We start from the raw sequence: 16,216 nt of genomic DNA on the forward strand, positions 1-16,216 counted from the left end.
GAACCACTGGAGAAACACAAGAGGAGATGGGGAGGGAGGTGGCAGAGATAACACAAGGGAACTTGTGGACCATGCTAAAGTTTCAGTCTTTATGTAGTCATCTGATCATTCATTGATTCAACAAGTATTTAGTGCTAACGCTGTGCAGGCCATTCTTCTAGGTGTCCTGGATGCAGTAATGAACAAAACAGACAAAAATATTTGGCCTCGTACTGCTTACATTCTGGTAAGGGGTTAAACTATAGGCCCAAAAGATGAGTAGATAGTAAGTTTGAAGGTGATAATGCTATGGGGGAAAAAAAGAGAAGAGAAAAAAGGGGGATAAGGAGTTTTGTATGAGACAGCAATTTTAAATAGGATAATTATTGATAAGACTGATAGTATTTTTTTCCCTAAAGGGGATTTCTAGCATATGTGGTCTACAGGTGGGCATATTACAGAGTCCCATATTATTAGAGAACCCAGCCTTTTCTGTGTAATCTGAATTGGGCTCTGCACTTCTGCTCTACCCTATGAGGTGAGTTTATACGCTTCCCATATCTTATGATTCATGAGAGAGCAAATTTTGAATGGCTCATTCATTCATTCATGCATTTATTCATTAGTTCAACACTTATGGAGAAGCCAGCAGACCTGGTGCCAGACACCGAGGATAGATAAAAAAGATATCATACGACACACAAGTTCTGCCTCTGAGGCTTTCCCAGGGGTGCTCTCGTGTAAACTATAATTACAATAATGTATGATAAGAAGTAGAATGGATGTGTGGACAAATGCTCGGGGAGCCCAGAAGAGTGGCCAACCCTGGGGAGGTGGAGAAAGCTTCCCAGAAGATCTGGCACTTGACATGGGGCTGGAAAGATGAAGAGTTTGCCAGGAAGAGAAATATCAGGAAAGGATTTCAGGCCAAGGTATGAAGACATGAGAATGACATTCACAGGTATAAAAAAACCCAAATCAGCTGAAAACTGATCTTTCTTTAGTCTCCTGATATCTGAGCTGTTTCTTTTATCCTTCCTGGCACCTAGACCCAGAATTTCTTGGGTCCAGTTCTACAAGTTTCCTACCTGTAAATGAGGTGTTAGATGAGATGGTCTCTACAGCTCCTTCCATCTGGAATATTCTTTCATCCTACAATTCCATGAGTTTATTCCAGCTCCCACTCCTCCAGAGAATGAATTCTTTCTGCTTCCAGTTCATCACTTCTTCTCTTTTTCTTTCTTTTTCTCTAAGGTTCTGTTGTTCACATGCCATTTCCATATCTAAATAGGGTCAACTTGTTTACCGCCTCCTGTTTTCTGGCACCCCCCCTTACTTATCTCTAGAGATTATTTGCCCAATACAAATGGACATTTTTAGAGCACTACTGTTGAGATGAATTTTTGCAAAGGTCAAGGGGGGCGACAAGAGTAAATACACCTCTGCCAGGGATTTTTGGCAGAGTCAAATTATCAATTAATTTGATATTTGTTTAGCTTTTCCTATGAGCCAGCAGTTTGTTAGGCACAGCTGGGCATATAGGGAAGATAAGAAACAGCACCTTCCATGAAGTTCTTACAGTTTGGTGAATATCATACAAAATATCATAGCTCATTTAGTGCAAAAATAACTTTAATAGGAGTAGAAAATGCACAGGAATGTGCATAAAGTAAATTATTTGAAATGTCTGATAAAAGCATATTAACTTTTTTTTTTTTGCTCGGATGACTGGCAATCATGGATACTTAGATGGGTGAAAGGCAAGGTACAGTTCTCTCAAACTTTTCTGCTCAAAGAAAGTGAAATAGAAAAAAAAAAAGCCATGAGGAGTAGAAACCACTTGTCTCTTTAGAGAAAGGTTCTGGGAAGAAAATGAGCATCCAGATAAGAGTGACAATAGCCTGTTACATGCATAACATGTTGAGATTTAATCACATGTTTTAACATAGGTTGTCTCGTTTGTTCTCTACCTTAGTCAGTGACGTCACCACCTCTAGGCCGTAGTCTGCTGAGTTGTATTGATCAAGATCTCTTGAACTGTTTCCTGCTTTCCATTTCCATTTCCCTGTCTGAGTTTAGATATTCTCTCTCCTCTGGATTTTACAAAAATCAAGCTGCTTTGCCTGTCTCTGCTCCATCACCCATTCAGCTCCAGAGAGAGCTTCCTTGAGTGCCTATCTGATTCAGTTCTCTTCTGCTCAGAAATATGTATGGCCTCCTCATACCTACAGAGGGAAAATTTAAATTCCTTAGCCTAACATCCAAGACTCTATAGTTTGGCTTTTACCTTCTCATTTTTCGTTAAACTCCTTCATTTCCTTTGTGTTTAAACCGTAGGACTGATGCAGTTTTCTGAACATGATTTTCCCCCTTGTACCCCAGATCTTTGTTAACTCAGTCTCTGTTGGACCACCCCACCTGCCAAAGTCTTACTGTACTAATTATAAGGATCCAGGAGCAAGAGAGCTTCTGGGTCTCAGAGAGCAACTGGAACCAGAAAGTGGAAAGCCAAGGGAGTTCCCTGAGTCCCTGTGAACCTCTCAAATTAGGCTATTAGGTGCAAAGCCCAGGCTTTTAACAAACATGCTCTAATATATTTATGAGCATATGAGAAATTCACTTGACTTGATGGGGCTCTGTGTTTGGCATTAAGAGCAACTTAAAAAACACTTCCTACTATCTGCATTATGAGCTAAAGAGTCAGTGAAACATTCAAGAACATGCAGGGATTGGCTTTCTCTGCCCAATCCAAGGCCACACTCTTCCCCTGTGTAAGGTGAGAGACTGCAGTCCCTAGCCATCATTAACGAAAGCCCAAACCTGTCACGAAAAAACAAATTTCAGATGATTGGATGTTGATAAATAACTCAGCTGGTTTTTAAACATCTTGGGTAGCCATTAAAAAGAGGAAAACATACAGTTCTTCTTGAAGTGTTCACTCATTCACTCAATCAGTATTTATTGATCACGTGAATGCCAGGCATTTTGTATAAGATGCCTTAGCTATTCTCCAAGAGTAGATATACTGTGAACTTAAAGACCTGACCTGGGGCGCCTGGGTGGCTCAGTCCTTAAGCCTCTGCCTTTGGCTCAGGTCGTGGTCCCAGGGTTCTGGGATAGAGTCCTGCATCGGGCTCCCTGCTCAGTGGGAAGCCTGCTTCTCCCTCTCCCACTCCCCCTGCTTGTGTTCCCTCTCTCGCTGTGTCTCTCTCTGTCAAATAAATACATAAAATCTTTAAAAAAAAAAGAAGACCTGACCCCAATACAGAGTCATCCCGTCTGGCCAGTGGTTCTGACACCGCATTGGAGAACCATGGATTGCTCCTCCCATCCCAATCTTCTTTTTTCACAATCTCTGCATATTTTAGCCCTTATGTTGTAATTGGATGACATGGGTTTCATACGTCTTCTTCCTTTCCCCCATTACATAATCAGCCCTTTTTCCTCCAACTGACCGGGGTCAGTTAACCCTGCCAATCTGGGGACTCCTCTCCTGCTGGTGCATAGACACAGCAGCCCAGAAATACTCTGGAAGGGTGCCTCCTTTGGGGACCCAAGGCCTCTGACCCTGCAGAGCCTAGAGGTATGGGAATGAGAAGAACAAAATCCCCAAGTGAATTATTGGAAGCGATGATAAGTGGGTCACTCTTATTTTCATCCCTTGGTTCCCAGGCCTGTGCTTCTATCTGCCGGGATCACAGCATCACGTGGAGTCCCTGACTTAATGCATAGACTGAACCCTGAAGGGTAGCACCCCACTCCTCCTACGACTTGCATTCGTCCCAGGTCTTCCTTGAAGCAGATGCCACGCCAGGATTAGATATTAGGAGGGGAAGGAGGAAAGAAGGTCTTAGGTTGTGGGGCAGTCCTAAGGAGATCAGGTCAACAGGAAGTACCGCATCTCTCAGAAACGTGCCGCCGTAATAGCCCTGCTGCACACAAGCATCGTTGGCGGCGGCTTGGGGGACGCAGTGACACGGTGGTGGTGCATTTGACCAGGGGGACATCTGTCCATTACACTCCCGCAGCCGGAAAGCTGAGAGGAGCTTGTGCATTTTCCTGGCAACACCACACTGTTCTAAGCACTGGGGACACAGGAGTGAGGACAGATGTGGTCTCTGTCTTCTGGAACATAGTCTAGTGTGGGACAGTTAAGCAATCACAGTTTAGTGTGACAAGTCTTGAAACACAGAGGCAGGGCCTCCCAGCCCAGTGGAGGGAGGGGGCTCAGGGAGAGCTTCCTTGGGGCGGGGGGCAATCTCATAGGGCAGTAAGGAGCCAAGATTCTACATGACTTTGAATCCAACCTTCCCCACTTTCTAGGTCTGTGCCCTTGGGCAAACTTGTAACTGCTCTGTGCCTCAGTTTCCTTATCTACATAGTGGGGAGACCATAGCACCTCTCTCTAGGGGGGAGGGTGTGGTGATGAAATCCCACCATATAGCTGTAGGCCACTTAGAGGAGTGCCTGGCTCGCAGGACCCCAGGGCGCCCCTGCCACAGCCCTAGGGCTGCAGAAGCGGGCTGGCCAGCTCATCCGGGGCCTGGCCTGGAGTGCTACACTCACCGCTGTTCATCTTGCAAGAGTCACAGAGCAGCCATGCCCACTGGGAACCTCCCATCTGCGTCCTCCTGTGCCGAGTCCCTTCCATGCAAAGAGCGCCCAGGCAGTTGTCGTGCTCACACCTCTGTGAGAACAGGAAAGTGGTGACCAAGCTGCCCTCAGGGCCCCTGCTCGGTCTAGGCTCCCCGGGACCTGGGTCAGCCTCTCCTCCCAGGAAGGAGGGTCAGGTGGTCCCTGGGGGCTGGCCTCTCAGTTTTATCTCTTTGGAGTTTGCCTTGTCTTCACCTGCCTGACAGCTCCTATGTATGCCTTGGATTTCATGTCCAGATTTGTCTGTCTCCCCTCATGATCTGTGAGGTCTGGAAGACTTGCAACATTAGTTTTTTTCTTTTCTTTTCTTTCTTTCCTCTTTCTTTCTTTCTTTCTTTCTTTCTTTCTTTCTTTCTTTCTTTCTTTCTTTCTTTCTTTTTTTAACTTTTTAGTGACAAATCTGGATGAATTTTCTTTCTGTTAGCTTCTGCTATTAGACAGTCCTGGGCCTATTACCACAAAGTTTCTGTCGTCCCCCCCCCCCGCCCCCCGCCGCCATTGGTCTAAACTCCATGGATGAAACACGTGTGGCTGGATTTTTCAGTCATGACCACTTTAGAACGAGGGGCAGGTGAACAAGATAATCATTTTATTCAACTCTGACCCAAAAGATGAATGATAGTTTCTCTACAGAGTTCAAGTCACTGGAACTGCTCAGTACTCTTCGATTGCTTAGAACCGTCTAGGAGCTGGGAGAAGTTACAGATGAGGATATGGCACCTGCTACTTCTTGGGGCTGGTGGAGGGAGAGAGGGCAGCAGGAATACCTAGTTAGTGAGCATCTACAATGGACCCACCACTCTGCCAGATAGTTTATATTTATTCTCTCACTAAATCCTCGTACCATCTCTTTGAGGTGTGTGCTTTGACATCTGTTTTATGTAAAAGCAAATAGAGCGTCAGGAAGAATAAATACTTGTCCAGTGATCCCACGGGTAGGAAGAGGCAGATCTGGTATTTGAGCTCCAGAGCCCCTACACGTTCTTTCTCCTGGTTCGCCCAGTTGATTTTACTACTTCTGCCCAATCATCTCCGTTTGACTTCTGGTCATCCTGTTCTAAAACTTGCCGCCTCCTCCTCCGCTCTTATCCTTATGTCTAATTGCCAAGTCCTGGCATTTCTTCTTTCACTGTATTTTTGGTATCCAACCTACCCTTTCTGGCGCCATGTTGGTTCAGGCTATTGTCTTAAAATAACTGCAGTGATTGCTTATACAGTCTCCCTTTCTTCAGCCTCCATCCTTATAATCCATACTGCAGAGGCATCTTCGTAAAATTCTGTTCTGAGCTTACTGTCTTCCACCCCTGCCCCTTCAGCACTCTTTCCTGCCAATGGCATACAATCCTGAATCCTTAGTTTGACATTTAAGGTTGTCTCCCACCCCCTTTTCCCATATCTCATGAATTTTTTCAACATGAAACCTCCACTCCTTGCAAACTGGTCTACCCACTATCTCCAGAGCACACCTAGAGCACTTCTGTCTCATAGCCTCTGATTGTGCCATCCTTTCTTCTAGGACACATTTCTCCATCCTCTCCTACCAGAAGTCACCACCCAGCTATCAGCAGGAAGCCCCTCTGTATACATATATCTGCACTGGGCAAAGACTACTGATAAGATTGGTGGTCTTTTCCCAGCTAAGGCTACTTCCCCTGGCACATTGTAAGTGTTTGAAGGTGAGGACTTGAATTTCTCCTTCACTTTTTTCCTCCAACTGTGTCTATCATAAAAACCACGTGCAGGGTAAATACACAATCAAAATGAGTTAGCAGGGGCTCCTGGGTGTCTCAGCTAGTTAAGTGTCTGCCTTTGGCTCAGGTCACGATCCCAGAGTCCCTGGATCGAGCCCTGCATCAGGCTCCCTGTTCAATGGGGAGTTTGCTTCTCCCTCTCCCTCTGCTCCTCCCCTCGCTCATGCTCGCTCACTCTCAATTGCTCACTCTGGTTCGCTCACTCTCTCTCTCAAATAAATAAATAAAATATTAAAAAAAAAAAACACAAAAAGAACCCAAAATGAGTTAGCTACTTATGAGAGCCAACAAACAATAATTGCAAAGACAGTGTCGCCATACCTCTAGCCAGCTAATGCTGGAGGCCCGGGGTCAGTAGAAAATGACAGTCCTGTTCTCCACCTTGAAGCCAGAAGTGGCTCCCTGACTTGCTGCAGTGACACTTAAGTGGTATCCCTCCTTCCAGCCTCTACCCACCAAGCTGTCCCAACATGACTAGGTATCTTCGGAATATGCAAGCCTTGACCTTCCTGCTCTTTGCTTTTGCTGTTCTTCTCATCCTCTTTGCTGACTGTTCTTCTTACTGCTTTTCTTCTACCCCTCTTGTGCCTTCTCAAAGGCTACTTTGGGGACAAAGACAAGAGCCAGCATGATCAGACCTTTGGGAAGTCACATTCCAGGTCCTCTTAATGAGGACAGCTGTCCTGACATATCTCAAAGAGTTGGTGTAGTTCCCAGAGAATGTGGGCCAAACACCAACATTGTTGGGCAAGGAGTGTCTGCACAGCAGACTCAGAGGACTGACAGCAGAGTGTTTGGTTTTGAGCCTGCTCTTTTCCTTTCTGACTCTATCAGCCTGCAAAGATCTGTGGCTTCTCACAAACATTTCTCACAATGAGACAATGCATGAGGATCTAGGGCAGGGAGGATGCAGGCCAAATACTGTGGGTTGCATTTAAATATCTACTAATTTTGTTTTCTGGTTCCCAGACCCATTTCTTTCTGCCTTCAGCTTTAGACCTAAGCCTGGGCTAATTTGCTCCATGAGATGACTATCATTATAATTCATCGGGTGCTCTGTAAAGCCTGTGCAAATATATAAACATGGGCAGGGCCCATCACTGTAACAGCAACTCACATTTGGAAAGAATGCCTCAGATTACAAAGCACTTTCATGTATATTATTACATTCAGTTCTCCCATCAACTCTGTGTAGTAGGCCTTACTAGACCTAGTTGACAGATTTGGAAACTGAGGTAAAGTGTAGGGAAAGAGAACTCAATGTTAAGTGTTTGCTATGCACCAGGCACTACAAGGTGCTTTTATACTTCATCTCACCAAATCCTCACAATCCCCCTAAGAAGTAAGGATTGGTATCCACATGTGTGTATGCATCCCTGGAGAAAGAGCGATCAACTGTTGAGTGTTTCTCATGTCAAACATCGTGCTAGGTGTATTATAGAGATTTTCCCATTTGCTCCTCCTTGGCTCTCACTCTATTCCCATGTTAGCAATGACATAAAAGCCACTGAGAAGTTTGATAACTTGTTTAAGGTTACTCAGCTAGAAGTAATAAAGTTGGGATTTCTAGATCTATGGACATCAAAGCTCAGCCTTTTCCACTACTCCACTGATGACATATGCTGAGGTCATCCACCTGGCAGGTAGGGGATTCAGGATTTGAACCTACAATTTTGGATTCCAAAACTATGCCAGCTCTTCTCCACTGCACTGCTGCTTCCAAGTCAAATGGGACGACAGTGACATTGATCCCCATACACTGTGCTGCTGACAGGTGTGAGTGGGAAATGCAACTTTCACAGGTCCAAGGAGAAATGAGAAAAATGAAAACAATATGGTGAGCTTTTCAAGAAGTAAAATTTATTCAATGTAAAAGATTTATCTTTATTCTGAGATTAGTCCTTTAACATTTTAGGTGTTAAATGTACCTTCTTCTGTGAAATGCTAATAATGTAAGGTAAGAGGAGTTTTCTTGGCCTTTAAAAAAAACTGCACCCAGGGCACCTGGGTGGCACAGTCGGTTGGGCGTCCAACTCTTGGTTTCAGCTCAGGTCATGATCTCTCAGTCGTGAGATTGAGTCCCTGGTCAGGCTCCATGCTGAGCGTGGAGTCTGCTTCAGATTCTCTCTCCCTTTCCCTCTCCCTCTGCTCCCAAGAGGCCTGAACCTGAAACAGTCAACAGCCATAGTCAAAAAATGCAAAATAAAACAAAACAAAAAATGCCTGTTTTCTCTGGCCACAGGACCAGGAAAGGGGAAGCCCATCGGGGACTGGGCCGGGAGATCCATATCCAGTGGTGGCAGAGATAGGGGCTGGTGACCCCTTTGTGACCCACACCAGGCACAGCTTTGCCTGCACCAGCAGGCCTGGGATGCCCTAGCCCTCAAGGTAGGAGGGAGCCATTCAGATCTGATGGCTCCTGGTGGCTCCTGGCCCACTACCCAATGGTGGCACCGGCAGAGCTCCTGTACTCTGAGACTGTAGAATGAGCTAGAGAAAATGCTCTCCATTCCACAGGTCTGATGGCCCTAGCCTTCACCTAATGCCATCAGGTGGTCTGGGAAAGCACTTTTTTGGCCTACTAGGAAAGCAAGGATTCAGTGGAAGCTCAAGCTGAGTCAGGAGAACAAAGCAGTCCAGGATAACATTGCAAAAGCTCAGAAAACTAAATTGTCATTGGAACTATAGTTCACAAAATAGGACACAACTTACATGCTAAATGCAAACAGGGTGACTGCCTACTAAAATAGAATATTTAAGTAGGTTCAAGAATCCCCTAATATAATATCAGAAATATCCAGAGTACAACTATTTTGTATACAACTACAACTCATTTGTCATACCAAGAAAAGAAAATCACAGTCTGAATGAGAACAGTCAACTAATGTCAACACAGAGACGAATCCGATGCTGCAACTATTGGACAAAGATTTAAAGCAGCCACCATAAAAGTGCTCCAACAAGTAATTACAAATTCCCTTGGGGAAAAAAATAGAAAACCTCAGTAAAGAAATAGAAGTTATATATATAAAAAAGAAATAGAAGTTGTAAAAATATCAAATGGAAATTATAGAATGAAAAGTGCAATAACCAAAATAAAAAGCTCACTGGATAAACTCAAGAGTAGTGTGGAGAAGACGAAATCTGTGAATTTGAGGACAAATCAATAGAATTTACTCAGTTTGAATAACAGATAGAAAATAGACTAAAAAAATTTAACAGAGCCCTGGGCTCCTATGGGACAACAAAATATCTAACATTCATTTCATCAGAGTCTCAGAATGAGAGAGCAAGAATGTGGGGCTGAAAAAGTATTCAGAGAAATAATGGCTGAAAATTTCTCATATTTGGAAAAAGGCATAAGGCTATGGACTTAAGAAACTGAGAAATCCCCAAATGAAATAAACCCAAAGAAATCCAAGACACATGATAAAAGTTTTGAAAACTAAAGACAAAGGAAAATCATAAAACAACCAAAGAGTGATACATTATCTATACAAGAAGACCAATCTGAATGATAGTGGATTTCTCATTCAGAAAAAAGCAACACAATATTTTTCAAGTATTGAAAGAAAAGAATTGCCAACTGCAAACTCTATATCTGGTGAAACTATCCTTCAGGCACAAAGGGGAAGTAAAGACAATCTCAGACAAAAAGAAACTAAGAGAATTTGCCACTAGTAGCTCTTCACTTAAAAAATGGCTGAAGGAAATTCTTCTGACAGGAAGGAAATGATAACAGAAGAGGGCTTGGAACTTTAGAAAGGAAAAAGGAGCAATAGGGTGGGAAAAATGGGGTAAATATAATACATAATCCTCCTCGTGAGTTTCTTAAATCATATTTGATGGTTGAAGCAAAAGTTATAAGAGCATCTCTTGTGGTGTTCAGTATATGTTGAGGATATAGTTGAGAATATGACCTTAAAATGTGAGGGGGGTAGAGACCTATGTGGAAGTCAAGTTTCAATATTTTACTAGAAGTAGTAAAACATAAATACTAGTAAACTGTGATGTTATATGTGTACACAGTAATACCTAAAAGAACCACTAAGAAAAACTATCCAAAGCAATGTAGTAAAAAATAATATAAATAAAACATTATAGAATCCTAATAAATGTTCAAGTAACCCATAGGAAGGCAAGAAAAGAGAAGAAGAATGAAAAGGAAGGGACCCAGAAAATAAATGATAAAATGGCTGATTCAAACCCTAACATATCAATAATTAGTTGTTTTAAATGTAAATGATTAGAATACACCAATTAAAAGACAAATATTGGCAGAGGAAATTTTTAAAAAATCACCTAACTATATGCTATTTACAAGAAATTCACTTCAAACATAATAGCGTAAGTAGGTTGAAAGTAAAAAAATGGAAAAAGGTGCATGATGATAACATTAATAAAAAATCAGGAGTGGCTATAATATCAGATTAAGTAGACTTCAGAGCAAAGAAAATTATTAGGAACAAGAGGGACAGGAAATGATGAAGGGATCAATTCACCAAGAAGATATAATAATCATAAATGTGTATGTACCAAACAACAGAGCTTCAAAATACATGAAACAAAAATTAATACAGCTAAAAAGAGAAACAGACAAATCCATAATTACAGTAGGGAAATTCAAAACTACTCTTAGCAATTGATAGTACAATTAGTGAAGATATAGAAGAACTGAACAACACCATCAACCAATAGGATCTCGTTGACATTTATAGAGCACTACATCAAAAAATACACATTCTTTTCAAGTGGCTATGGAACATTCACCAAGATATTCCATATTTTGGATCATAAAATGAATTTAATAGTTTCAAATAATTGAAACCATATAGAATTTCTTCTGCCACTATAGTGGAATTAAACTAGAAATCAACAACAGAAAGACAACAGGAAAATCTCCAAACACTTGGAATATCACAACACACTTCTAAACAATCTGTGGGTCAAAGAGAAAATCCCAAAGAAAATAAATGCATACAGCTGAATGAAAATGAAAATGCAACATATCAGATCTGTGGGATGCAGCTAAAGCAGTGCTGAGAAGGATATTTATATCATTAAAATGCAAAAGATGAAATGTCTCAATCAATAATCAAAATTCCTATTTTATGAAAATAAAAAAAGAAGAGCAAAATAAATTCAAAGCCAGTAGAGGGAAAGAAAAAATGTTTTAAATAAAGAGCAAAAAATCAACAAAACAGAAAAACTAGAAAAAAATCATTGAAAACAAAATTTGGTTCTTCAAAAATACCAATAAAACTAACAAATGGATGACACCAATTACTATTTTCAGAAATGAAACAGGAGTTATCACTACATATCCAATAGCCGCTGAAAGGATAATAAAGGACTTCTATGAAAAAATTTGTGCTCATATGTTCAACAACTTAGAAGAAATGATTCATCAATAATTACAACTTTGTAAAACTCAAGTTGAAATAGATAACCTGATTAGTCTTAAAACCATTCAAGAGATTGAATTTTTAATTAAAATTTCCTTGAAAAAAAAAATTCTCAGACCAGATGGCATCAGTGGAGAATTTTACTAAACATTTATAAAAGAGTTAACACTAATTTTAACAACTTTTTCTAGAAAACAGGAGTAAGGAATACTTCTCTACTCATTTTATGAGACCAGTATTACCTTGATACCAAGGTGAAAGCACAAATAAAGTAAACCAGGCACCAATATCTCTCTGGAACCTCGGGTGCAGAGTTCCTCAAGAAAATATTAGCAAATTGAATCCAACAATGCATAAAAAGAATTATAAATATTGACTAACTGAAATTTATTCCAGGCATGTGAGACTGGTTTAGCATTAGAAAATCAATCAGGTAGAATCCACCATGTCAATAGGCTAAAGAAGAAGGATCGTAAGATTATAACAATTGACACAAGTAGCATTTGACAAAATCCAATATCCATTCATGATAAAAACTCTCAACAAGTTAGGAACAGAGAGAACTACCTCAAACTAGGGAAAAACATCTACCAAAAAATATCTAGAGCTAGCATCATACGTAATGGTGAAAGGCTGAATGCTTTCTCTCTAAGATCAGTAATAAAGCAAGGATGCCTCTCATCCCTCTTATTCAGCACAATACTGGAAGTTCTAGCCAGAGCAATAAGGCAAAATACATATATACATACATACAATTTTTAAAAAGCAAGAAAAAAATTTAAAAATTTAAAAAAGAAATTGTTTTTAAATTTTAACAAAATTTAAAAAAAGAAAGAAAAAAATTTACAACCTTAAAAAAGAAAGAAAGGGCATTAGGATTGGAAAAGAAGAAATAAAACTGTCCTTATTTACAAATGACATGAGAAAATGACAAATGACTATATAAAAAAAAAATCCTAGGAACTCTGGAGCAAAGAAGTGAGTTCAGCAAGGTCATAGGATACAAGATCAGCAAGCAAAAATCCATTACATTTCTATGTACTAACCATGGACATGTGGAAATTGATATTTAAGAATGATACCACTTACAATTGCTCCAAAGAAAATTAAATACTTCAGGTAAAAACTTAAAACCTGTGTGGGATCTGTCTGCTGAGAATTACAAAATGCTGATTAAAGACATCAAAGACCTAAAGAAATGGAAAACCTAGGGTATTGATGAATTGGAAGACTCAACATGGTAAAGATGTCAATCTTTCCTAAGTTGATTTATAGGTTTAATGGAATTTCTATAAAAATCACAGCAAAAACTTTTTAGATAGAGACATATTTATTCTAAAATCTATGTAGAAAAGCACACACCCTAGAATAGCTAAAATAATCTTGAAAAGGAATATAGAGAGAGGAATCACTCTACCTGATATTAAGATTTAATTTAGAGCTATAATAATCAGAACAGTAGTATTGAAGAATGCAACAGAATAGGGAACATAGAATGACATTCGAATATTCTTAACTGGTTTTTGACAAGGTGCAAAAGCAATTCAATGGAGGAAAGATAGACTTTTCACAAATGGTGCTAGAGCGATGGACATCCACAGGGAACAAATGAACTTTGATCTAAACCTCACACCTTACTAAAAATTAACTCCAAGTGGATCACAGACAATGTAGAAAGTACTATAGTTTTCAAGATATTGTCATCAAAAGAAACTGGACACAGACTCTGTCTTAAAATTGCATGTGAATCTACAATTATCTCAAAGTAGAAAGTTTAATTAAAATAATAAAATGTTGACAATATTTTTACTCCTCCAAATCATCTTTCACTCTTTATCGATCCACAAGGTCTTAGAATCCAGAAGTCTTAGAATCCCTGGCCCGGAGCATATAAATTAGTGAGGTGGTCTTGGTAAAAGAGGCCTGCTTTAAAGTACAGTGGATATCTTTGTCCATCTGCTCTGCTGGCTCCTCAGCTCCCATCATCTTTCCAGTGATCTTGCAACAGAAGGACCCAGCAAGAGTGTGGATGAGTCAGCATAATCCCCACTGCTTTCAGGACATACAGATTGAAAATCTTACTTTGTGATCTTACTATGTGCCGTGTACATCATACGTACCATCTTATTTCAGCCTCAAAACAACCGTGTTAGGTAGGGAGTGATAGAGCTGGGATTGCAGCCAGATCTGTCTGATTTTAGACCTTGCCTTCTCCACTACTACATGTTATCCCTCTGGGACATGAGCCTGACACCTTTGTACAACGTTTGAAATGAAAATCCACCCAAAGAAGACAATGTCTAACTGTTGTACTCATCTTGCAGTGGGAGCAGTCCTATCCACATGTTACTATCCTGGAACCATGAACTTAGCCCCAAGAACATCAAGGTCCTACTGCATTTTAGCATTTTGACATCATTCCATCCGCTTATATGGGAGAAGCAAGCATCTTCTGCAGCTCCTGACTTCATCCCTGGTTTCACAGTGGTTGGTTTTTGTTTTTAACTCTTTTATCAAGGTATAATTTATATCCCATAAAATCCAGCCATGGCGAGTCTACGATTCAATGATTTTCAGACATTTGTAGAGTTGTGCAGTTATCATCACTTTGAGAATATATCCACCATCCCCCAAAGGTCCCACTGTGTCTGTTTATAGTTATTCCTTGTTCCCACCTCCTGTCTTAGGCAACCACTGATATGCATTCTGTCTATAAATTTGCCTTTTCTAGAATTTCACAGAAATGGAATCATACAATATATAGTCTTTTGCTTCCATTTTTTTAAAACTTAACATTTTTGAGGTTCATCCATGTTGTACCACATATTAGTAGTTGCTCCTTTTAATTAAAAAATAGTATTCCATTGCATGGATATGCCATATTTTGTTTATCCATTCACCAGTTGATGGAGATTTTTCACTATAATGAATAGTTCTGCCATGAACATTCACATGCATGCTTTTGTGTGGACATATGTTTTAATGTCTCTTGGATAGATTCAAAGGAGCAAAATCGATGGATTTTATTGTAAGTATATATTTAACTTTTTAAGAAACCACAAAACTGCTTTTCAAAATCTGTAACTCTATTTTTTCAAAAATAAATATTTCAATACAGAAAAATAAAATGTTTCTCAATCCTACCTTGCAGATTAGGTAATATTAGCTAACATTAAATAAAATGTACACATATTATAAAACAACTTAAATCGTTCAAAAAAGATTTTTAAAAAAGACTTCCTTTTATCCCTACCATCCCCATAAGATAACTACTGTTAACAATTTATTGTTCATCTTTCCAGAAACATTTTATGCATATATCATATATTTTTAGATATAGGTCCAGCTACCCAAAGGAAACCCATCATACACATTGCTTTGCATTTTTATCAATTAATAATCTATTTTGGAGGTCTTTCCATAACAGCACACATAGTCCCAGGTGCTTTTTTTTATTTTTAACAGCTTTATTAACATATAATTGATATATAATAAACCGTACATATTTAAAGTATACAATTTGATAAGTTTTTTAAAAGATTTATTTTTATTTTTTTATTAACATATGATGTATTATTTGTTTCAGGGGTACAGGTCTGTGATTCATCAGTCTTACATGATTCACAGCACTCACCATAGCTCATACCCTCCCCAGTGTCTATCACCCCGCCACCCCATCCCTCCCACCCCCCTCCCCTCCAACAACCCTCCGTTTGTTTCCTGAGATTAAGAGTCTCTTATGGTTTGTCTCCCTCTCTGGTTTCGTCTTGTTTCATTTTTCCCTCCCTTCCCCTATGATCTTCGGTCTTGTTTCTCAAAAGATTTATTTTTATTTATTTGAGCAGGAGAGAGTGGGTGGGAGGAGAGAGAGGGAGAGAGAGTCTTAAGCAGATTCCGTGCTGAGCAGGGAGCCTAACGCGAAGCTCAATCTCACGACCCTGAGATCACAACCTGAACTGAAACCAAGAGTCGGATGCTTAACTAACTGTTCCACCCAGGCACCCCTACAATTTGATAAGTTTTAAAGTATTTATACACCCATGAAACTATCACTGCAATCAAGTTAATGAACTGAGTTCCAAATAAAGTTGCTATGAACATTTGTGTACAAACCTTTATGTGGACATATGTCTTGGGTAAGTACCGAGGAGTAGAATAGCTAGAATATATGGCAAGCATATGTTTAACTTTTTAAGAAATTGCCAAACTGCTTTCCAAAGTAGTGTTCCATTTTACATTTCCACTCATAGCAGATGAGAGTTCCAGTTGCTCTGCATTCTGTATGTCTCCAGAAGTTTGATTTGGTTCTTTTTTATACTTTTGATGTCCTTAACATTTTGAACATATGAAAGGCAATTATAACAAGTTTCAAAGTTCTTGTTGGCTAATTCTCACATCTGCTTCATTTCTGAGTCTATTGCAATTGAT

The sequence above is a fragment of the Halichoerus grypus genome, chromosome 11, assembly GCF_964656455.1.
Source record: "Halichoerus grypus chromosome 11, mHalGry1.hap1.1, whole genome shotgun sequence".
Taxonomy (NCBI): Eukaryota; Metazoa; Chordata; class Mammalia; order Carnivora; family Phocidae; genus Halichoerus; species Halichoerus grypus.